Source organism: Euprymna scolopes, chromosome 46 (genome assembly GCF_053919585.1).
Source record: "Euprymna scolopes isolate OS-2025 chromosome 46, ASM5391958v1, whole genome shotgun sequence".
Classification (NCBI taxonomy): Eukaryota; Metazoa; Mollusca; class Cephalopoda; order Sepiida; family Sepiolidae; genus Euprymna; species Euprymna scolopes.
In genome coordinates, this window is record NC_136527.1 from 71,824,787 (window position 1) to 71,851,484 (window position 26,698).

The 26,698-nt window shown below is 33.6% G+C and overlaps 1 protein-coding gene across 1 annotated transcript in view; it reads left to right on the forward strand.

Moving 5' to 3' along the window:
* The first annotated feature begins 15,141 nt into the window (after positions 1–15,141).
* Positions 15,142–26,698, forward strand: part of LOC145271337 (uncharacterized) — a 30,460-nt gene continuing 18,903 nt past the window's right edge. The window contains exon 1 of the mRNA XM_080126884.1: positions 15,142–15,279. The gene's annotated coding sequence lies outside the window, so the exon portion shown is untranslated. The remainder of the gene's footprint in view (positions 15,280–26,698) is intronic.

Below are 26,698 nucleotides of genomic sequence, written 5' to 3' on the forward strand. Positions count from 1 at the left end.
GTTTTAAAATAATAATGTTTTAAAATAGTAATGTTTTAAAATAGTAATGTTTTAAAATAGTAATGTTTTAAAATAGTAATGTTTTAAAATAATAATGTTTTAAAATAATAATGTTTTAAAATAATAATGTTTTGAAATAATAATGTTTTAAAATAATAATGTTTTAAAATAATAATGTTTTAAAATAATAATGTTTTGAAATAATAATGTTTTAAAATAATAATGTTTTGAAATAATAATGTTTTAAAATAATAATGTTATAAAATAATAATGTTTTGAAATAATAATGTTTTGAAATAATAATGTTTTAAAATAATAATGTTTTAAAATAATAATGTTTTAAAATAATAATGTTTTGAAATAATAATGTTTTAAAATAATAATGTTTTAAAATAATAATGTTTTAAAATAATAATGTTTTAAAATAATAATGTTTTAAAATAATAATGTTTTAAAATAATAATGTTTTAAAATAATAATGTTATAAAATAATAATGTTATAAAATAATAATGTTTTAAAATAATAATGTTATAAAATAGTAATGTTTTAAAATAATAATGTTATAAAATAGTAATGTTTTAAAATAGTAATGTTTTAAAATAATAATGTTTTAAAATAATAATGTTTTAAAATAATAATGTTATAAAATAGTAATGTTTTAAAATAATAATGTTTTAAAATAATAACGTTTTAAAATAATAATGTTTTAAAATAATAATGTTTTAAAATAATAATGTTTTGAAATAATAATGTTATAAAATAATAATGTTTTAAAATAATAATGTTTTAAAATAATAATGTTTTAAAATAATAATGTTTTAAAATAATAATGTTTTAAAATAATAATGTTTTAAAATAATAATGTTATAAAATAATAATGTTTTAAAATAATAATGTTATAAAATAGTAATGTTTTAAAATAATAATGTTTTAAAATAATAATGTTTTAAAATAATAATGTTATAAAATAATAATGTTTTAAAATAATAATGTTTTGAAATAATAATGTTATAAAATAATAATGTTTTAAAATAATAATGTTTTAAAATAGTAATGTTTTAAAATAATAATGTTTTAAAATAATAATGTTTTAAAATAATAATGTTATAAAATAATAATGTTTTAAAATAATAATGTTTTAAAATAATAATGTTATAAAATAATAATGTTTTGAAATAATAATGTTTTAAAATAATAATGTTTGAAAATAATAATGTTTTAAAATAATAATGTTTTGAAATAATAATGTTATAAAATAATAATGTTTTAAAATAATAATGTTTTAAAATAATAATGTTTTAAAATAATAATGTTTTAAAATAATAATGTTTTAAAATAATAATGTTTTAAAATAATAATGTTATAAAATAGTAATGTTTTAAAATAATAATGTTTTAAAATAATAATGTTTTAAAATAATAATGTTATAAAATAATAATGTTTTAAAATAATAATGTTATAAAATAATAATGTTTTAAAATAATAATGTTTTAAAATAATAATGTTATAAAATAATAATGTTTTAAAATAATAATGTTTTAAAATAATAATGTTTTAAAATAATAATGTTTTAAAATAATAATGTTTTAAAATAATAATGTTTTAAAATAGTAATGTTTTAAAATAGTAATGTTTTAAAATAGTAATGTTTTAAAATAATAATGTTTTAAAATAATAATGTTTTAAAATAATAATGTTTTAAAATAATAATGTTTTAAAATAATAATGTTTTAAAATAATAATGTTTTAAAATAGTAATGTTTTAAAATAGTAATGTTTTAAAATAGTAATGTTTTAAAATAGTAATGTTTTAAAATAATAATGTTTTAAAATAATAATGTTTTAAAATAATAATGTTTTAAAATAATAATGTTTTAAAATAGTAATGTTTTAAAATAATAATGTTTTAAAATAATAATGTTTTAAAATAATAATGTTTTAAAATAATAATGTTTTAAAATAATGTTTTAAAATAATAATGTTTTAAAATAATAATGTTTTAAAATAATAATGTTTTAAAATAATAATGTTTTAAAATAATAATGTTTTAAAATAATAATGTTTTAAAATAATAATGTTTTAAAATAATAATGTTTTAAAATAATAATGTTTTAAAATAAAATAATGACTTTTTAATATAGTAAAAGAATGCCGATGGTTTAAATAATAAAAAAAAAACTTTTCTATTGGATTTTTTATTGCATTTTCACCCGAAATAAGGCACACTGCCACTTTGATGTAGGAGTACTATCTGGAACATAATTTGCAAATACACTGTGTAGGGAGTTGAGCAGCAAGATGTCTGTTTACATTACGCTTGAACTTCTGCATGTCAATACAGTCAAGGGAACAGAAACCCGGGAGGGAATTCCAAAGTGTAGCACTTCTAGAGAAGAAACTATTTGAGTAGAAGCCTTTCTGGCATCTGGGGATCTTTACTGTGTAAGGGTGGGATTTTGCTGCTTGTCAGATTTGTCGGGGGTATTTATGTCGAGGGGGTACAAAGGCTTGTAGTTCGTCGAAGCATCTATCATGTAAAACAGGCAGAGATGCAACATTTCATTATACCAGTTGTCATAGGAACAACTGGCCTAATTAACAAAAACGGGTTTGTATTACTATATATGTAAATACGAAAAAAGCGTCAAAAAAATGTATATAAAAATAAATGTTATCAAAGGCAAGATAAGTTACTTTTCTACCTAACTGTATAATCTTTTAGTGTTTTTATTTAATGTAACATATTTATTCAGCTCGAAAAACATACAGTGTTTACCGATGTATTTGAAAATTACAAATGGCGCCAGACTCTCTGTTGCACACAGTAAGTTTCGGAAAATGAGTTAAAAATAAAAATCTATACAAAATGCTGTTAGAAACTTGCTCAATATATGTTACCGTAATATAAGCTGGCATATTTTCGGTGGGTTTTTAACAGTATTTTGTATATATTTTTTTTATTTTTAACTCCTTTTCCCAAACTTACCATGTTCAACGGAGAGTTTGGCACCATTTTTAATTTTCAAATCAATCGGTACAAACTTAATAAATATTTGGAAACAATCTCTGGAAGACAATGCTGTAACAAAATACAGCTGGCAACCATAAAGGGAAGAACATTTATCCTTAAAAGAAACCTCGGATATGAATCCAAATCTTAATGAAATCAAGTGTTATTTCCAGGAGGGAGCTCATTGACCTCTTAAATCTAACTGGAGTTAAAAAAACAACAAGAAAAAAGAACAGATTTAAATGGTCAGTTGGGGAGACAAGGCACGAAGCCACTTGATGTAAGGTTCTAACGTGAACGAGAGATTACAAATACAAAGACAGGCGATATCTGTTTATCTTAGCTTTGAAAAGACCAAGGCTGTAGGTAAAAAGAAAAACAGTCAGCAGGAACCAAGTTCTATAAGATTGAAGTTCTTGGAAAGAAGCTATTAGAATAAGAAGCTGTATTATAATGAGGTATTAAAACAGCAAATTGATGAAGACCACTAGATGAACGAGTCAAACGAGCTGAAACAAAAGAAGCAGGGAATAGATGAGACAATCCTGAAAAACATGCTATAATGGTATTTATGGAGTGTATGTTCAGGACGCCTGGAAACAAATGCCAAGATAAGCGGAGAGCACATACAGTGCCTACAATTCGCAAATGGTCACCCATCTGGTACTAACCAGGCTCAACGGTGCTTTATTAGTAGCTGTATTACAATGAGTTATTAAAACAGCGATTTGATGAAGACCACTAGATCAACTAGTCAAACGAGCTGAAACAAAAGAAGCAGAGAATAGATGAGACAATTCTGAAAAAAACATGTCATGATGGTATTTATAGAAAAGACAGACTAGAAACGTTACATCTATGAGAAAGTGGTTGCATTTAAAAAGAAAGGCTCCTTCGGTCTTTAACAAACTATGGATATCCACCATAGGAGTGTCTGCACATGAATTTTTTTTTGTGGCAGGAGGTGTGCAATCTCCAACCACACCTCTCCTTAGACAACATTGGTAAATATCAGTGGCAAGTGTAGTGTATGTTCAGGACGACCGGAAACAAATGCCTAGATAAGCGGAGAGCACAGACAGTGCCTAAAATCCCCAAATGGTCACCCATCTGGTACTAACTAGGCCTGACGGTGCTTTATTAGTAGTTGTATTACAATGAGGTATTAAAACAGCGATTTGATGAAGACTACTAGATCAGCTAGTCAAACGAGCTTGAACAAAAGAAGCATGGAATAGATGAGATAATTGTGAGAAACATGGCATAATGATATGTACAGAAAAGACAGACTAGAAACATCACATCTATTAGAAAGTTGTTGCTTTTAAGAAGAAAGTGTGGAGGCCAGTCAAATTGTGAAATAGAGAAAACCGATTCTACAAGAAGCAAAAACATATTCTTTTAAAGCTAAAGAATTTTAATGGCGCATTTGAATATCTATGTCTATCATATAAAGATCAGGTGTTTGCCCCAGGAAGAAGAATCCTTGACTTCTGAGAACTTTGACTGAAGTAAAATGAAATAAAGAATTACCAATAAAGTACAATGTCCAGTGTATCAGTCTCTCTGTACAGTATGACATGAAGATATAAACTATTCAAACGTCCAAACGAATGGACCTTTCCTCGGTTGATCCATCCATATTTCGCAGATATCTTCTATTGCTAAATTTGAAAAATGTCTAATTTTTAATATCTTTTGTATACTTCACTACATACTGGACCATAATTTACTTCACTACATATTGGATCATAATATACTTAATTACATACTGAACCATAATATTCTTCATTACATACTGGACTATAATATACTTCACTACATTTTAGACTATAATATACTTCATTGCATACTGGACCATAGTATACTTTATTACATACTGGACCATAGTATACTTCACTACATACTGGACTATAATATACCTTATTACATACTGGACCATAGTATACTTCACTAGATACTGGACCATAGTATACTTCACTACATACTGGACTATAATATACTTCATTACATACTGGACCATAGTATACTTCACTACATATTGGACCATAGTATACTTCATTACATACTGGACTATAATGTACTTCATTACATACTGGACTATAATGTACTTCATTACGTACTGGACCATAATATACTTCACTACATATTGGACCATAATATACTTCATTATATACTGGACCATAATATACTTCACTACATATTGGACCATAATATACTTCACTACATATTGGACCATAATATACTTCATTATATACTGGACCATAATATACTTCACTACATATTGGACCATAATATACTTCACTACATATTGGACCATAATATACTTCATTATATACTGGACCATAATATACTTCACTACATATTGGACCATAATATACTTCATTGCATATTGGACAATAATATACTTCACTACATACTGGACCTCAGTAGTCAAAGTAATTAGAGCTAATGATAAAATAAAGTAGAAACAGGTAAATTAAAAAAAAAATAAATATAGGTATTTTCGTAAAAATAAATAAAAACTGGTTACGTTTTTGTGGCAGATTTTTTTTAGGAATTGTTTACCCTTCTATATTTTTATTCGACAAAATGTCTTTCCAATATGGCCGCCCTCTTCTTCCCCAAATTGCGTTTGGTGTCTTGTGATTGGCTGAAGTAAACAGCTATGCGACACACCGCCTGCTTCTCTTCTCAGATAACGATTACTACTACAGTGTGTGCTACATCGGCTGACCACTGCTCGCTGTAGGGGGGAAAAATAAATAAATAAAAAATATAATAAAATAAATAAATGCATAATAAAAAATAATGATAAACAATTGTGAAATGGCGCCGTTTATATTCAGTCTTAATCTGATTGATGTATGAAATAACCCGGCCTTGTTTTTTTGTGCAGTTAGATCTATATTTTAGACAGAAAGTGGTATCCGGGCAGGCATATAAGTTTTGTTAAGTAGCAGCTATCTTACCTCAAGACATTACCGCTGAGGTGAGAGAATTAATATTACATATATGTCTGGCTTGTGATCGTCTTGGTTGTACAAACGGATAGTTATTTCGTTTTAAAATGAATATGAGACACTTATTGTTTATAATACAGATTTGGTTTATTTACAATTTACACTTCAAAAGTAACAGTCATAACTATCATTATTACCGCGGTGGAGATTAGAGCGAGGGTGGGTCGCAGAGCTCTGTATCAACCTGTATTTTCCTATGTCTCTTTTTTTTTTGCTTTCTCTCTGCTCTTTTTATTTATATCACTTTGACCTGTTGACCTTTTTCTCGCCAGCTTGATTATTGTATTCAACTCTCTGGGTCATAGTTCCTGTTGATTGACCTGTTAACCTTATTTCCACTAGCATTTGTTTATTGCACTTTTCTGCTGGTGTTAGTCTAACCCATTTATTATCGGTTAGCTTTCCAGGCCGATTAACGTCATGGATATAGGCTGTTTTAAATCTCGGGATTTCCCATTGTTCTTTTGTTTGCCTAGATACAGCTTTGTAACACTATTATAGATCACCTTTCCTGGGATTGACTTATTGTTCTTTGATCGCCCACACACTCTCCCTAACATTAATAATATCCTCTCCCACAGACAAACCATATGACATCCTTCGGAAAAGGGTTACTGTGGTTAAATACAATGACCCCACAACTCAATCTTCACTCTTCAATCCTGCAGTCCAATGCACTTCTGACAGCAATTGCTTCTGCCAAACAAAAAAGACACCCTCTCTCCCAAATACAGGCTTTTTATAGGAAAAAACCATCCAAAGTTATTTGCATACTCTTCCCATGATCTCTAGTCTATAAATAGACGCAGTGGCCATTCTCTTCTTCTTTCTTCTTTCACTCTCTGAAGCGGGCGTTGCCAGTGGTAAAAGGTTTGCACGATTTTTTTTTTTTTTTTTTTTTTACTACAGTTACAACAGCTGTGACAATTTTCACGCACAGGTGGATTTCACAGTTGTTGGAGCAGGAGACTCTAGGGGATAGCACGCCATCACAGTTTTTAAAATGCCTGCAAAAGTTGGTTGAGGGGGCAATGGATAAAAACATCGTCAAGCACATCTTCCTTCAGCGCATACCACCAGAATATAAGGTGGCAATTGCTTCACATGATGAGCCTATACCAGACGAACGGTTGGTTGAGATAGTCGACCACATAGCTGACATAATGTCTACGCAGTTGTCAACGCTGGCTGGTGTTAAGACATCAGAGAAGGACGAGCTGTTATCAAAATTAATGGAGGAGCAGAAGAGATGCAGTCACTCCAGAAAGGATAGGACAATACACTGGAAGTATAAGAAATTTGGGAAGAAAGCTAATTCACTTGTAGCTATAAGAGTCCAGGAAACGCCTAAACTGACAGAGAACTGTGGCATCAACTGTTGGTGCATCTCGCTCTGTCTGCCTATTGTATGTGATAGATAAAACCTCGGGAACATCCGTTTTAGTAGGCAGCAAGGCATAGGTGTCTCTCATTCCCGTGACTGCAGCAGACAATAAATCTCCTCTCTGTAAGTTCACACTATGAGCCGTAAATGGTTCATTAATACACACATCTGAGGAGAGGTGTATGGACCTCAATTCGGACTTGCATAGAAAATTTACCCACATTCTTATAGTGGCTGATGCAGACAGTGCTTTCTTAGGTACTGATTTCTGCAAGCATTCAGCTTGGTTGTTGATATAACAGGCCAGTGTTTAAGAGATCCAGAAACACATCTTACAGCATGTGGTGTAGACAGGGCTGGTACTCCATTATGTCCAGCAGTGGCACATGCAAACCAGGACAATGATTTCCTGGGTCTTTTAAAGGAATGCCTTTCAATTTCTGTACCCTCTTTTTATAAGGAAGTTTTACCACACTCCATTACACATTATATCGAAACAAAAGGTCCGCCTGTTCATCACAAAGCTAGATGCTTAGCACCGGAAAAGATAGCTGATGCTAGGGCTGAGCGGATGCTAGGGCTGAATTTCAGCAAATGATGAAGTTAGGCATAGTTCACCCTTCAAAGAGTGATTGGGCTTCCCCACTTCATCTAGTCAGCAAACGCCCTAACACTTGGCGTGCATGTAAGGGATTCAGAGCTCTGAATGCTGTTACTAAACCAGATAGGTACCCAGCATGACACATCCAGGACGTAACAACAGTGGCTCAAAATAATAGTTTTTTTACGAAATTAGACTTAATCCGAGCATATCACCAAATACCGGTGGAGCTCAAACGCATTCTCAAAATGGCTATCAGCACACCATTTGGAATGTTCAAGTTTTTGCAAGTTCTTTTTGGGCTGCAAAATGCAGCCTAAACATTTAAATGGTTCATAGATCAGGTATTATCGGATTTGCCATTCGTCTGTGCATATATAGACGATGTATTCATTGCTAGCAAAAATAGACAGGAGCACATCGATCATGTGCGCCAAGTATTTGAATGCCTGAAGCAATATGGGGTAATCCTAAACCCATTAAAATGTGCTTTTGGTCAATCTGAAGTCACATTTCTAGGACACAATATCTCAAAGGAGGGAATTTCCCCATCGCCAGAAATAATCAAGTTCATTCAGGATTTTCCTATTCCTGCTACTATGAGACACCTGCGCCAGTTCTTAGGGTTAGTAAACTTTTACTGTAGGATCCTTCCTCACTGCACAAGTACTTTTGCCATTGACAAACTTGTTGAAAAATGTGAAGAACTGTGACATTGCACTTTCAGAGCATGCAGTAGGAGCGTTCAACAAGATCAAGTCTTTGTTGCAGGAGACTGTCAAATTGTCTCACATCCAACCCAACCATGAACTGTGCCTTGCAGTGAACGCATCTGCAGTTGGCATTGAAGCGGCCCTACAACAAAAATGTGATATGGACTGAACCCCTATTTCCTCCTTCTCTAGGAAATTCGCAAAGCCAGAAAAACACTACAGCAAGTTTTCCAGAGAGTTATTAGCTGCATTCTCCACAATACGCCATTTCCGTCAAATTCTGGAAGGCCAGCAGTTCCATATCCTTACAGACCACAAACCTCTGTTAGGCGCCTTGCAGTTTTCCTGGGACTAATATTCTCCCAGAGTCGCCAGATGGATTATATCCTCCAATTTACATCGGATATTTGGCATATCAAGGGAGCAGACAACATCCAAGCTGACACACTTTATAATGAGGAATTAATTCCTTCCTGTTGGAGCCCTCCATTAGTATCGACACCTTGTCTGATGAACAACAGAAAGAAGGATGAACACTTACAAAACCTCATGCAGAAGAATGCAACTCCATTGCATCTGGTGACGATTACCAACCTTATCAGCAACAAAAAATTGTGTTATATAAAAGTTTCATTGAGAGAGAGTCTTAGAGGAGAGAGTTTCTTAGAGAGTCTTATTAAGAGGGATGTTGTATCTTAGTGAGAGAGAGAGAGAGAGAGAGAGAGAGATGTTGTTGTAAGAGAGATTGTTCGTTTTATGAAGATTCATATATATATTAAAAATGTTCTTTACTTAGACGTGTAGAAGAAGAAACTCTTAGAGTGAAGAGATAGTGTTCAGACAGTCTTAGTGTAGATATGAGATGTAGATTCACATTGTGGACATGAGATGTGTATGTCACGACATTTTATAACACAGACATATAATAACAATTCACTTTACCTTTTTGTAAGAATCACAAACACAAGACGAGCTTTACAAAACACATGATGGGTTTATTTCTTCACGACCGGCCGTGGTTTTCATCATCAAGAATTCAAAGCTTCACATTTTAGTTTCAAAGTGATCGTCTCGCTTCCTAGACGTTCGAATTCCCAGACCCTCTGTGAGTTTCTCACTGACTGTCTCTCTAACTAACTCTCACTTCCTATATTGAGAAATCCATGCATGTCCAGCCAACGTGAGCAAAATTCACGTGTCACCAACATGCGCGACTTTGCACGTTTCCGACATTATGATTTCCCAATAACCTATTTTTTGTTTGATGTTTTTACAAAGGAATTCAACCTACATATCTAATTTATTTAACCCATATTTTATTATCCACATTCTTTCTAACAATTGAATAGTTTATTTATTATTTATTTCATCCGAATTAACAATTTACTGGACATTCCATTTAAACCTATTGTTCTTTAAAACTTATATCCAAGGTTCGATTTCTGCTTTCTCTCATTTTATTTTCATTTTAAGTAATCTCTCTATTTTTATACTTACATGAAAAGGGGACAGCCCTTATCATGTAACATCTGGTGTCTATATAATCGGTGTTCTTTGCTCAAATTCCTCTACAATACTCCCTGCCAAAATACGGGAAAAATATGAACATTTATTTTTATTCTATTCACACAAAAACAAAGTTCTTGAAATGGGCATGCCATCTGACATGTCTACCTTACCGTGTCTTTTTTGGTGGGGGAGGGCAACTTTCTCTAAACCTATTGTTCTTTTATTATACTTTTCCCTACTCTTTATCTGTGCCTAAATCCAAACGTAGATTCCATGAGCAGAGCTTCTTTCTTAGAGCTGCACGCCTGTGGAATTCTCTTCCGTTTGTCTGTTTCCCACTTGACTACAACTTGGATGTCTTCAAGTCCAACATAAACAAATTCCTGATTAATCGCCCCCTTAAGTAAGACACTTTATCAAATCTCCAATACTAACTATTACTACGATACTATCCCATTGATTACTGTACACGCAATAACCCTTATCCCCGAGTGACTTCCAGGCCTTGATAAATGGTGACCCCCCCCCCCTGTAAAAAAATAATTACCAGTGTACTGCCTTCCCCACTTCATCGTGTATAATTTCATATTCTTTTGGGGTTAGTTTGCTGCTTTCTCCTATGTGATCTGCATTTGCTGTTTTCTTTTGTCTTGTCGATCCTTGTTTTGATGTTGTTGGTTCTAATTGCATTTCCAAGTGTTTTCGTTAGTCTCATCTTTTGCAATCTTTATGAATCGTCCGTGTAGCGGTTTCTTTTCCAATTTTTCTTTCCCTGTCTTATTAATTCTTTTATTCAATTGTTAGAAAGAATGTGGATAATAAAATATGGGTTAAATAAATTAGATATGCAGGTTGAATTCCTTTGTAAAAACATCAAAGAAAAAATGGGTTATTGGGAAATCATAATGTCGGAAACGTGCAAAGTCGCGCATGTTGAAACACATGAATTTTGCTCACGAGGCCGAACATGCATGGATTTTTCAATATAGGAAGTGAGAGTTAGTTAGTTAGGGAGTTAGTTAGTGAGAAACTCAGAGAGAGTCTGGAGTTTGAAATTCGAACGTCTAGAAGCGAGACGATCACATTTAAACTTAATATGTGAAGCTTTGAATTCTTGATGAGAAAACCACGGCTGGTCGTTAAGAAATAAACCCATCATGTGTTTTGATAAAGCTCGTCTTTGTGTTGTGATTCTTACAAAAAGGTAAAGTGAATTGTTATTATATGTCTGTGTTATAAAATGTCATGACATACACATCTCATATCCACAATGTGAATCTACATCTTATCAACACTAAGACTGTCTGAACACTATCTCCTCACTCTAAGAGCTTCACATAGCAACACATCTATTAGTCTAAGTAATGAGCAGTGTTAATATATATGAATCGTCATAACACAAACACGGAACGAACAATCTCTCTCACAACATCCCTCTCTAGAATTCTTACAACAACATCTCCCTCTCTCTAAAACTCTCTTAATAAAACTCTCTCAATGAAACCAAAATATAACACAGAGAGTGACTTACCTGAGCACAAGGGGACAAAAGATGTTATGGATTTAACAAGAAATGTAAGGTTTTATCCCGGTGAGAATATTGTCCCACTATGAAACAAAATAGGACTTTCACCATTTCTAAGTGAATACCAAATTATTATTGTTCTGTATTTTGATGTTACATGACTTTCATGTTTGATGTTACATCAGCTGTTGGTCTGAGACATGTAATGAGACACGTGATGAAATGTAGATTTGGGGAGATTCTAGGCAGTCATTAGCTGGACATCAGAGAGAATGGATGACTCAAGAGGGGAGTTGGTCTCCATATGCAGGGGGGTGGCATCATTTCAGGCAGCCATGATGTAAAAACGTAATCTCTGAATCCCATCCCTTTCCAGAGAGATGTTGATAAACGAAATCAGAATTATTATTATTAATTGATTTGAGCGACTGCGTGTCGCTGGATCAATTGTTATGATTAGAAAAATAAACAATTAAATTGGGAAAAAATGATTGACGTATAATATAATAATGTGGCAAAAGGAATGTGAAAATAGAAAATAGATGTAAACATCATTTTTGGTTTGCATAAACAAATAACTACATTGAGGTTACATCAGCTGTTGGTTTGTGACACGTGATGAAATGTAGATCTGAGGAGTCGTTAGCTGGACATCAGAGAGAACGGACATCTCAGAATGGGAGTTGATCTCTCCATGGCGCGGGGGTGGCGTCATTTCAGGCAGCCAAGATGTAAAAACGTGTAATCTCTGAAAATCCCGGTCAGATCATGAAAATAAATGTTAATAAATAATCCAGGTATATGTTGTGTTATTTACATCTGTTAAAAAGAACTGTTTGTCTACAACTGTTTTGATACGCCCACGTCAATCATTTCCTGTTAGAACTGTTGTATGAATGTTAAAATATACACACTTTTATATTATGGATTGATACAGGTGAATATTACTTAGAATCATGTTAGTAATTTGTTAGTGAAACATTCATTGAAGAGACAAAACGCACGTGGTATCGTAACGAGGAATTTATTTACACTGAATAGAAACAAATCAGTTTACTACTAAAAAGAGTGTCACTCAATGGTAGTGGGAGGTTGCAGTCAAGAGTGACGGTGGCAGTTACTAAGTCAACGGGAGATAACTCGTGTTATCTTGTGTAGAACAACGAACCATTGGAAACTGTTTTGAAACTATATATGGCTTACATTTCTAGTTTCAGTTTCGATTCAAGCTGATGCACCCAAGTCTCAAAGAAAAATGGAAACAAAGCATCAGTACAAAAATAGTGTTAAGTTCAAGTGCTGCGATTAGTTCACACAAGGTTCTTCCAGAATTTTTAATTTTGATTTCAAATGATGTATTTTCAAATTAGATTTTGTTATAATACCTTTACTTTATATATCATTTTAAAGAGTTTTAGGGAGTGGAGTAAATGCTTTTCGGGCACTCCCTAATAAAATAAATATTTCAACACAAGCTACTGAATAAACGAACAAATGACTTCATAAAACTTGCAAGGAAAAGGTTTATTGAAGTAAGGGTGTGATGCCATTAGGATATAGCTGGGATAGAACTCATCTGCCTTGCCCGGTAGTTATTCCCAAGTGGGGACAGTCGACACTGATGTAGGCAGAGAGAGAAAGAGAGAGAGAGAGAGTGAGGAAACAGGTCAGCTCTCTTTGACGTCTCGCTGGAAAAGAAAAGGAGAGTTTTTCTTGTCCGGGACGGAAGCAGTTATAGTTCCTTAAGGGGGTAAAGAAAATCCCTGCGCTATGCCTCTGATTGGTCAGTATGTGCCATATCGCACAGTCAGGGGAGGCACTGACGCACAAGAAAAGAGTTCTATTTGTTTCTGCTACAGAGTGTTTTTCGCTCTATCTAGTCATTTAAATTACAATCGTTTTAAAACAATTATATCTTCTTTTCAGAACGTTGAATACAACATGAAATAAAAGCAAATTAGCACAATTTTCTCATTCCAAGTCAAGTTAGGCTGGAAAGCTGCTGAAACAGCTCACAATATCAACTAAACATTTAGCTCAGGAGCCACTACTGAACGCACAGCACAATGGTGGTTTAAGAAATTTTGTGGTGGTGATAAGATGATGAGCATAGTGGTCGGCCATCAGATGTTGACAATGATCAATTAAGAGCCTTAGTTCAATCCAATCCATGTAAAGCGGTTCAAGAACTTGCTTCTGAATTAGACATAATGTATACAACGATTTCCAACCACTTGACAAAAAATTTGATAAATGGGTGCCTCACGAATTGACGAATAACCAAAAGAAACACTGTTATGAAGTGTCATCTTCCTTTCAAGAATAACCCATTTCTTTACTGGATTCTGCCTTGCGATGAAAAGTGGATTCTTTACAAAAACTGGCAACGCTCAGATCAGTGGTTAGACACTGACTCAGCTCCACAACACTTCTCGAAGACAGGGTTTAGAACTGCACGCCTATGGAACTCTGTTCCGTCTGCCTGCTTCCCTCCTGACTACAACTTGGATGTCTTCAAGTCCAACGTAAACAAATTCCTGATGAGCTGCCCCCTTAAGTAGACACTTTAAATATCCACACTAACGTACTGTACTTACAATAACCCTTATCCCTGAGTGGCTTCCGGGCCTTGATAAATGGTAACCACCTTGTAAAAAAAAAAAAAAAAAGAAAAAGAAAGTCATGCTGACATTACACTTTTTTGAATGTAGGCGAAGCCATTACAGCAGAAAAGCACTGTCAGCAAATGGATGAAATGCATCAGAAACTTCGACAACAACACCCAGCATTAGTCAAGAGAAAGGGTCCAATTCTTCTCCACGGCAATATCTGACCGCACGTTGCTAAATCTATCCTGAAGGTTGAACAAAACTCTGTCTCATCCACTCTCCAGACCTCTCACCCACCGACTACCACTTTTTCAAGCGTCTCGATAACTTTCTGTGTGAGAAATGCTTAAAAAACCTAAGCAATATCAAAAACGCCTTCAACAACTCCATCGCCACCAGAACACAAGATTTTTACGTCACTGACACAAATACACTTGTTTTGCGGTGGCAAAAAGGTGTTGATTCTGTTGGTGCTTATTTTGATTAATAAATCTTTGTTTGTGCCGAGATATGTTCGTCTGAATTTAAAAGTTAAAAACCGCAAGAACTTTCTTGTCAACCTGATAGTTTTGTGTATTAGTTGTTAGATGAAAGTACAGAATAGTTATAAAAACACCATCCCATTCCCAAATGCGTTTCTAAATATTATTATTTCAGCACGGTACCTTTTCTGCATAAGTAGTACGTACCCACAAGAGGAAATATTTAATATCGGGAACCAAATCTAACCAGACACCGTTTACTGCGGACTTTGTTTTACGCATGCGTCGTCTACGCACTTATAACCTTGTCGTCTTCCACAACAAAACACGCCCGCAAATCTTAAATCGTTCAACGTAGCGACCCGCAAAACGCCGAATTCAACCTGCATCTCAGAAGTCAAACAAAAGAACCTTGAACAAAAGCAAGTATAAATATTACTTGAATTAGCGCCCCAACACCACATCCCCCCCCCCTGTATGCGCGTAGCATAAACGGAAGCTGCAAAATGGTCAAAAGTAGTTCGTGGGTTCAGGGGTAAATACCATGCAAACGGTAAATTTGCCCCAAGTTTGACTATCAGATTCGTTGTCAGCGACCTTAATTACCTATAAAAAAAAACAAAAACAAATTAGAGTGGTCGGTGTTATTCGTTAATTAATTTTTCAAGCACTGGAAACTTGTATTTGGCGCTGTTGCTGCTGCTAGCCCCCCCCCCCCTCCAGTCGTCCATTTTTTTTTTTTTTTGTTTAGCTTTTTTCCTTGGAAACATTACAAGTTTTCTTCTATTTGACTCCCATGCACGTGAAAAATAATTACGGTAAGTTTTTCTGTTATTATTTGACAATAAAAATTACTTTGCAACTTACCTGCATCATTCATTTTTCTATTTAAAAAAGTAGTAATTATTAAAAAAAAAAAAAAAAAACAGGGTATGTTTTACGGCATTTTATAACTTGGCAAAGTTAGCGGAAACAGCTCTAACATTCGATATAAAATAAAAAGCACTTAAAACTACTTAAAAATACCAACGAATGATGCAGATAAGTTGGAAAGTAACTTTTATTCATAATGTTATTGTTACCATTTATTATTCTTTTAATGGCTAATTTCGTGAATTTGACCTTTTTTGAAATGGTTTGGCCTTCTTTTTTTTTAATTTGGCTTCTGTTTTCTTTTTTTTTTAAATAATTTTACCACTATATTAATTTTATAGTAATTAAAGAAAATGCTCTGTACGCACCCCACCCCCACCCTTCGTCCATTTTCTCCGTCAGATGGCAGCATGTGACGTCATTTTACGGAGAAATCCGAGCGAGTGATAAGCCACGCCCAGGCCAGCTCATGCACTAGTACCTTTTTTTTAAACGTGTTTTTATTAACTTTCCAAAGATATTACACGACGTCCTTATTTAGAAATAAGTCGGCGCTTCTACACTATCAGAACCAAATTTCAAAAATCGTAATACTGAATTCCACATGAAAACAATAGTATCTACGTATTCCTCGTATTTTTAAGCCGATTATATCCAAAAATTACGGAAATCGATAAGGTAAAAAAATTATTTATTAAAGAAAAATAAAAAAAATAGAATTTGATGAAAACGATCTTAAGACACAGGAGAGTTCAAGAAGGAGGTAATTTTCCGTTTCGATTTAAACAAGATTGCCGCAATTTTTCACTTAACATGATTAAATTGTCTTTCTTTTTTTTTCTTCTTTTTTAAAATAATTCAGTAATATTCAGGTAATTTCGTAGGTCAATTCAAATTAAATTTTATTTAACATTTTGGGTAAATGTGTAGTTTAGCGGCGTAAATTGTTTGAAAAACAAAAATGTATAAACACTGTTTATTTTTATATAAGACATTATTAAACCCAAAGGCTGAAATAAAACCAGAAAAACAAAAATTATTTTTTTCATAATTTTTTATTATGTACGATATTTGAAGCCACTAAAATGTGGCCTTTCTAAGGTTTGACAGATTGGCCTTTTCTTACGCTCTTTCATTACAAAAAATATGGCGGCCAAAAACATAGTTCATGAAAGACGGAAAAAAGGCCAAATTTGGCCTTAAAAAGGTCAATCTGTCAAACCTTAAAAAGGCCAAATTTTAAAAGCAATATGGCGGCCTCGGTTGTCGTACATTAAGTCTAATAAAAAAAAAGTTGAAAAAAAAATAAAAATGACTTTTTTTTTTTTCTGGTTTTATATCAGCTTTAGGGTCTAATAATATTTTTTTTATATAAAATAGTTTTTATAATTTTTTGTCTGTCAAATAATTTACGCTGCTGAACTATACATTTGCCACATTTTGTCTAGGTTTGTAAAATGTAAGTTAATCAGCAGTCTGAACATTTGGGTAACTTAATTGGATTTGACTTCACAAACTAAACACACAAACCGTTATCCTCACAGTCGTAAATTTAGAGTTAATGTTAAAAAAAAAATTATATAATATTCTGCTTGTTTCTTCCTTCGCTCATTATAATTAGGGCAGTGACAACAGCATATTATTTTCATTGTTTTGACTCTCAAGTATATACCCGACACAGTAAGTCACAGTCTATCAACCAAGAACCGCATCAGTCTATATAAAAACATAAGATATTAACAGATATATTATCAAGATTCAAAACGATGAAACGAATATGCTGTTTTCACAGCCCTAATTATAACCAAGTGGGACAGACAGAACTCAAAGACTCAACCTAATGGAAGTCTTATGTGTCCACATAGTTTTTTTGTTTTTTTTACAAAGGAGTCGCCACTTATCAAGGCCCAGAGGCCGCTCGAGGATAAGGGTTAATAAATGTGCAGAGGTCAATGGGACAGTGACGTAGTAATTGTTAGTAGTGGAAATTTGGTAAATTAGATTACTTAAGCTAAACGGCTCACCAAGAACTTGTTTACATTGGACTTGAAGACGACCATATTATAGTTAGCCGGAAAGCAGGCAAATTGAAGAGAGTTTCACAGGTGTGCAGTGTTGTATTATGGTGTGGCTCCCAGGTTGGGAAATCGTAATAGTGCGTAGGACTCCCTGACAATGGTACATAGCAGTTTTAGTTACGTCGATCGTCCGTAGGTTCACTTGTTTACTAGGCGGTTGTGATGACAACGAGTTAAGACTAGTGAGTTATCTCACCTTAGACTGGCACTTTTTCCTTATCTTGCCTCTCGTCAATTGTCAAAAATGTCATAACAACGTTGAACCTGAAAACAAAACGGTTGACGACTTAGAACGATCAGCTGTAACTTAAAAACATGCATTAAAAGACGTAAGTCACAATTGTGTTTGTTTTTGTATAAAATTATATTTTACAATATAGTTACAATTTAAAACAGATCGTCTTTTTTCTTTTGGTGGTTCTGAAGTTCACAGTTAGCAGTTTTTCTCACAGTGCTCTGAGGAGGGAAAAATGACGCTTCGACAATACGGTCTTCAACAACACATGCTGTGTTTCTCTCTCTCTCTGCTCTCTCTATCTCCTCTGCTCTGCTGATTCACCGTTTTTATTGGCATTTTGTCGCTTTGTTTTTCTATCCACGCGTCCTGTCAATCGGTTGATACATGTGTTCTTAAGTCACGTTTTGACCTCAGAAGAACATTCGATTTTGTCTAACGGAGCGACACGTGAATTTCCCACTCATGCCAATATCTGTAATTCCAGAGCTTACGAGGAATGTCACGTTTATTTGTTTTGTAAACAAAAAGATCGTCGTCCGATTTCTCTGTTTATGACGTAAGCCCTTCCTCTTTTCAACAGGTAGACAATCGATTATTCGATGCCCACTCTTTTAAATCTTTTATTAAAGTTTTTTCTTTTCAGTTATGTATGATGGTTCCAGCCATTCATTACATAACAGCAGTTCTAAGAAAAAAAACTTTGTTCATGGAATCTATGTTTAAGTTTAGGCATGGATAAAGAGTGGGGGGAAATTATTGATAGTGTTATCAGCTAGACGAGTGTTTCTTGTGAAAGTTTGGCGAGGGGGGGGACCATAGATTGGAGCTCAGACGAGCACTTGCTCTGAAAGTAATGATAAAACAAAGAGTGACTCACAACATCTCTTCTGTGAGAAGAGGTTGCAGGAAGGAGAAAAGGGCATCCCCTACTAGGTTACGAAATCTATTTTGAATTCTGTCAAGGCAGGATAAATCCTTTCTAGCAGCTCCTGCCCAGATGTGGCAACAGTAACCCATCCTTGGACGTGCCTGGCTCTTATACAGGTAGAGAATTGCATCAGCAGTGAGATATCTACTGGAACGTTAGCATGATCCGACCATTTTCCCAACTACCTTGGCAACAGATTTGATGTACGTGTTCCATTTCATGTCAGGAGTAATGGTCAAGCCCAGTTACAAGTGTAGTTCTAGGTGGTTCAACTTGAACATTTACAAAAGTCCTGCGGTGCAGTCTCGGTCACTTTTAGGTTGATATGATGCTGGATGCAGCAGTTTGACGATCCTTCCTCTCTTCTGCTGTAAAAAATCATTCAACTTTGTTGTTTTTCTTTAATTAATAAGGATGATGATGATGATGATGATCGATGCTGACGCTGGTTGTACCTATTTACTATGCCTCCCCACGGGACAGAGTTAGACACCAGGGTCGTTTTTTAACGTGGAGAAAAGGTACAAAAATAAAAAATTGTTTCAGTCGTGAAGGATTTCTCCTCCTCCACCGAAAGAGAACAAGAAATAGAAGTGCAGCATCTGGAGAACAGATGGTATTTATTTGCTCCCCCACTGAGCAAATTAGGCACAAGGCCGTTTTTAATGTGAGGTAAAAACCAGCTCCCCTAAAAGTAGGCAAAAAGGGGCCACTCTGGTTACCAAAAATAATAATTGTCCCAGTATAGAGGGTTTCCCCTCCATTGACTGGTACAAATTATCTTAAGTGCAGCATCTGAAGAACAGATGGTATTTATTTGCTCCCCCACTGAGCAAATTAGGCACAAGGCCGTTTTTAATGTGAGGTAAAAACCAGCTCCCCTAAAAGTAGGCAAAAAGGGGCCACTCTGGTTACCAAAAATAATAATTGTCCCAGTATAGAGGGTTTCCCCTCCATTGACTGGTACAAATTATCTTAAGTGCAGCATCTGAAGAACAGATGGTATTTATTTGCTCCCCCACTGAGCAAATTAGGCACAAGGCCGTTTTTAATGTGAGGTAAAAACCAGCTCCCCTAAAAGTAGGCAAAAAGGGGCCACTCTGGTTACCAAAAATAATAATTGTCCCAGTATAGAGGGTTTCACCTCCATTGACTGGTACAAATTATCTTAAGTGCAGTATCTGCCGGAACAGATACTACACTTTGATCTTGACCCAAAGGCCAAGTAAACGAAGAGAAAAATAAAAATAATTATATACAGTTTTTGCACAAATGAAAAGAATAAAAATGTTGATTATAATTTCTTTTTCTGGTAGTTCGATAGTATTTTTTTTTTTTTACACTGGAATCATCACATTATCAAGGCCAAGAGGTCACTCAAGGATAAGGGTTAAAGAGTGTACAGTAGAAATTGGATAATATAGTAATCATCAGTAATGAAAATTCGGTAAATTAGATAACTTATATGGAACGGCTCATCAAGAACTTGTTTACGTTAGACTTGAACACAACCATATTGTAGTCAGCCGGAAAGCAGGAAAACGGAAGACAATTCCACAGGCGTGCAGTTCTAAGAAAGAAGCTTTGTTCATGGAATCTACGTTTAGGTTTAGGCACAGATAAAGAGTGGGGGAAATTATTGATAGTGTTTTCAGCTAGATGAGTGTTTCTTGTGAAAGTTTGGTGAGGGGGAACCATAGACTGAAGCTCAGTCGAACACTTTCCATGAAAGTAATGATACATCAGAGACAAACTCGCAACATCTCTTCTGTGAGATAGAGGTTGCAAGGAGGAGAAAAAGACATCTCCACAGAACAAAGGTTCTCATTGACAATTTTCTCATGCACCTAACGACCCCAGTTGACCTCAGGTCAACCCTTTATCCCAAACAATCAGCTAGATATTTCCAAATAATAACTTTTACAGCAATATTGTTTCATATTTTCGACTTCGTTTTTTTCTGTTACAAAGAAAATGTATTTCACATCGGTGACCACGCCATCTCTCTTCTAGCTGGCAGGGTTACCTGCTATCCTCCGAGAACTGGTATTAAGATAAAAAGGCTCTAATTCATCTCTTACTGGTCCCCTGTTGGGGCAATTTTCAACCATAGCTCTAATTCAGCTTTCCTTACCCCCCCCCCTCTCGGGGTAATCTCTTACCATCATGACGGTTTGGTTCTCCCCATACCTCACATTTAAAAAAAGGGCCAAGTATAAGTTTTGGTGGTCAAGCTGCTTTTAAAAAAATGTCAAATCCGTGAAATTTGGCTTTAAAAAGGCCAATCTGGCAACCCTGGACAAGAATATGAAAATGACCTCCCTTTGATGTCGTTTCGTTTTTGAATATCATTATAACAATATATATATATAATCATTGTTGTAATGGTGTGAGAAAAGGAACTTGTAATAATTTTGATGTGCAGGACTCAAAGGAGGGGAAACCAAGGAAATAAGTAAGGAAAATATTACATAAGAAAAGGGAACATTCAAAAGAAACAGAGCAGAAAAAAGAACATTGTGTGCCAAGATGTGATGAACTGAAAGAGTAGATTAAAGATTGTCTCTAACAATGTGATCTTATTATCTGTATTGAACAATGTAGCACAATATTACTTTCTGAATATTCATTAGTACTTATTAACTTATCTCATGTAAGTCTATACAATGGACAATATTTTCATATATATATTTATAAACTCATACTACCTCCGGTCGGAAATAGTTGGTGCAGAATTAAAACTGTCGACGTTTTAGGTTTTATCATGCACCATTTCAATGTTTCAGGGGGCAACTGGTAGTACTTTAGAGCGTGCTTAATTGAAAAAGAACAGTTTTTGTTCTAAAAGCCATTTAGAGTTATGCACTTTAATTTGTTGACTGTTATATAATCTAGTTTTAAAAATACTCGCAGTGGCTATATAAATATGGAAAATGTAGTTTATCCAATGTGAAAGGTAAAAACAAAAGTGATAAGAGAGAATTGACAAATTCAAGATGAAGAGCAGTTCTGCAGGCTACAAAGGTCTAAAGGGTGCATCCTAGAACGAGGTGCAATCAAAGATGTTGCCACAAAATTTGGTATAGGAAGAAACACTGTAGGCAGAATTTGGTCACGAGCACTAGACATTTCGTCCGATATATCGGTGCCAATGGATTCTTTGAACCGTAAGTTTCTCTGTGGCCGAAAAAAGGAGGACTATAGTTCACAGTTGGCAAAAATAAACACCATTCCCTTGAGAAAAAGAACCACTTTGAGGTCTACTGCTCAAGCATGTGGAATACCTAAGACAACATTGATTGCAAGGATGAAAGATGGCAAAATTTGGGCACATTCAAATGCTGTAAAACCGCTTCTCACGATAGAAAACATGAAATGTCACGTTGATTTTTGCCGTTTGCAGTTGAATTTAAATCGAGGAACTTTTAGAGAAATGTTGTATGTCATACTTATTGATGAGAAATGGTTTTACATGACACAAAATGCAAGGAAATTTTTATTTAGGCAAAGACGAACATGACCCTTTAAGAACCACTAAAAACAAGTGTTTCATTACAAAGGTAATGTTTCTTGCTGCGGTGGCTCAACCCCATTGGGATCCACATCGCAAATGTTACTTTGACGGGAAGATTGGAATTTGGCCATTTGTCAAACAAGAGGCAGCTAAACGTAACAGCAGAAACAGGCCTGCTGGAACAATGGTAACTAAAGTCATGGATACAATCACGAAAATTCAGATTCGTGAATTCCTTGTTGAAAAGTCCTTGTTTCCACATGGAACAAATGGCCAAGTGGATCCATTGCACACCGAATCATAATTCAACAAGACAATGCTAAGCCACACGTACATCCAATGGACCTTGTGTTCAAACAAGAATCGGAGAGATTAGGGCTGAGCATTGAACTGGTTAACCAGCCTGCAAACAGTCCGGATCTGAATGTGCTTGACCTAGGTTACTTCAATACAATCCAATCCATTCAACACCAAAAGGCTCCAAAGAATATTGATAAATTAATTGAAACAATTGAAACCAGCTTTCAAGAATTAGAAAAATCAAAGTTGAACAACATTTTCCTGACATTGCAGGAGACAATGGAATAAATAATTTTGGCTGATGGTGGCAACAATTACAAGTTTCAGCATATGTCAAAAGCACAGCTAGAAAGAAAAGGAAAACTTCCCACTTCAATTTTGATATCAGAAGAATTGAAAAGTAAATTAACACAATTGAATAAATAGATGTTTTAGCTTTTTGCATTATTTTTTTTTTGTATATTTATTTAATCATACATTTTAAGAATGTACGTACAGTCAATTGTCAATTTAATTAAGTATAATTATTTGGTTAACCTGTATTTCCTTTCAAAAGTACTGCCTTATAAAACTTGAAACTTGTATGCACCAAGTATTTCCGACCAAACTAAAAATTTTTGTGCACCAACTATTTCCGACCGGAGGTAGTATTTGCTATATGTTTTTGTGTTTTTCTATCAAAAAAAAACTATTTTTTGTGCTATCCAGAAAAATATCACCTTCATCAAAACATTTGTTGATTAAATATTTTGTTTCTTGGAATTTCCACAGGTCCTGTTAGCAAATAAATATTTTATGAAATAACTTCTATTTATAAAAACAAACAAGGCATATTACCACCCGGATGTAAAGGGTCAATATTTGGAACCAGGTGTACAGGGGCACTATGTAGGGAGTTGAGAAGCAAAATGTCTGTCTGCATTACATTTAAATTTCTGTATATTAGTACAATTAGGGAAACAAGAAACAGGGCGGAAATTCCAAAGTCTAGCAGCAAGAAAAGAAACTATTAGAGTAGAAGGCCTCTGTAACGTGGGTTAGGGTTAGGGTTAGGGTCAGGGTCACAAATAAAACAAAAAAATAAAAATCCAACTCAGCTCTTTTTTCTGTTTTAACAAAAGGCATTTATTACCGTTACTTTCCAAGCAATACTTGCTTCTTGTTTTTTTACTGTTCATTTCATTCGCCATGAGATTAACAAAACCCTGCCATCTCAACACCAGCTTAAAAGTATCTCACTTCCACCATGCAGCCACATGTCCATCTTCCTCAGCATGCACTTTGATTCTCTGCTGACCATGTGCTGCCCTTTTTTCTTTTTATTGTGACGTAAGCCCGTGCACACTTGCTAATTTGCATAGTGCTCAAACGCTAGCCATCTATCCTCTGGCTGCTGCTGATATTTTCACATGCGGTCATACATGCTCTGTTATGCCTCTGCAAAGAAGAAGTTTAATCCTGCTGTTTATCAGGTTAGTTGAGGGTATTTACTAGTGATGGGACGATTCCAATATTTTCCCGATTTCTTGCTAAATTCCCGATTCCGATACAATTACTGATTCCGATTCTTTTAAATCTCTAAATATTTAACTATGGGTTGTTATTTATTTTCGTATAAAAACATGTGTTAAAGATGCAGATATTTTCCTAAACGTCAAATTGTGGATGATGATCTATCGATTTTAGCTTTACTGGTGATTTTAAAATCAATAAATATTTATTATTTTATCATTATTACCAGCAATGGAAGATTTTATTTTAAACAAAATCCAATTAAAAAAGACAAAAGAATCGCTTTGGCATCGGAAAATAGGCATCAATTTTTCCGATTCCAATACCCTAAAATCATCTGATTTTTTCCAGTTCTTGATTTTGATATATATATATATATATATATATATATATATATATATTTGTATATCTGGCTAAAAGTAAAAAATTTTACAAATAAAAAATATATATATATATATATATATATATATATATATTTGTATATCTGGCTAAAAGTAAAAAAATTTACAAATAAATAAATATATATATATATATATATATATATATATATATATATATATTTGTATATCTGGCTAAGAGTAAAAAATTTGATAAATATATATATATATATATATATATATATATATATGGCTAAAAGTAAAAATTTGACAAATATATATATATATATATATATATATATATATATATATATAAAAATGTAAAGTTGGTTTGTTCTAAACAAATAAAACCCTATTTCTAAGTTACCAGTTTATTTGAAATTTTCAGACAACCCATCTTTAGAGTCGAGGTATGTTTTTATGTTATTGAAATAAATTTACCTCGCGATTTATTAAAATTAAAATATTAAATAAAATAAATATATGTTTTTTACTGCGAATCTGTTCTGTTGATAAAACTGAACTTCCGGTTCGATTCATTTCACAGCCACGAATTGACGAAAGATTTCATTTTCTGTTAACTCGATAAGTAAAAAGAAAACAAAAACTTACTCGTGCAGAGAGTGATCCGTGCTGAAATAATAATGTTACTATTTAAAAAGCCATTCTTAACATGGGGAACGGAGGGTGTTTTGTACCTATTCTGTACTTTAATCTTACAATTGAATAAAAACATATCATAAAACTTTAAACGTGGAAAACGATTTAAAAACAATAGCGCGGATCACTCTCTGCATTAGCACACACACACACACACACACACACACACACACACACACACAAAAATAATAATAATCCCATATTTTAAAACTTTAAATTCATTTATGTACTTATGTTTTTTAAATTTTATTTATGTTAAGGCTTCACTCATGAAACATTACGTTTTAATTGTTTAGTTTATTTTCACGGCATTGTTTACATAAAAAAGTTTGTTTTAACTTTTTCTAAACTGTTTCATTTTTACGACATGCCTCAACGTATTATAAACACCCTAATCCCCCATGTTAAAAAAAAACAAAAAAAAAACGCCCTTCTATAAACCTCGAAAGCCATTCTTAACATGGGGAAGTTAGGGTGTTTATAATATGCTGGGGCGAGTCGTAAAATTAACGAAGTTGCTATCTATTATTTATTGCAAAAATTGCTTGAAATTTATTTATTTGACCAAAAAATTAAATTTTGATACTCCTTGGGCGTTGAGTTCCATGGCGACAGTAGAAAAAAATAATAGTCGCTCCCTTAGTCTCCCACCTCACCCCGCGCGTAACATATTTTATTTACTGACGTTGCCGTAACTAAACGATTATCTGTCACATTTACAAACATTTATTTATTTATTTATTTATTTATTTTGAAAAAAGTTTTACTTTTTATGAATATTAAAAGAAAAATGGGTACTCATGCAGAGAGTGATCCATGCTGAAATAATAACGTTATTATTTAAAAAGCCATTCTTAACATGGGGGGAGGGTGTTTTGTACCTATTCTATACTTTAACCTTGCAATTGGTTAAAAAAAAAAACACGATTTAAAAAATAGCGCAGATCACTCTCTGCATTAGCACCGAAAAATGTTACTAAACATTTATTAATAATTTCTCACTTTTTACAAACATTTGATTTTAAATTTCTTTTTAAATGACGACTTTTATCGACTTTTTTTAAATATCCCCCCCCCCCAATGGTGTTTATTCCAAAATCCGTTGTTAACATGGAGAGGTTGGGGGTGTTTATTCTGAAAGCCGTTCTTAACATTTGTGGAGGTGGATCTAATGTAAAAAAAAAAAAAATAAATTTTTAAAAAAACTAAATCCTTTACCAATAACTTCTCACTTTTACAAATATTTTTTTAATTTACATGCGCAGATGAACAAATTGTTGAATAGTGCGAAAACAAAACATTTAGGTCCACCTCCACAATTTTCTTTTTTAAATGACTTTTATTGATAAATAAATTTACTT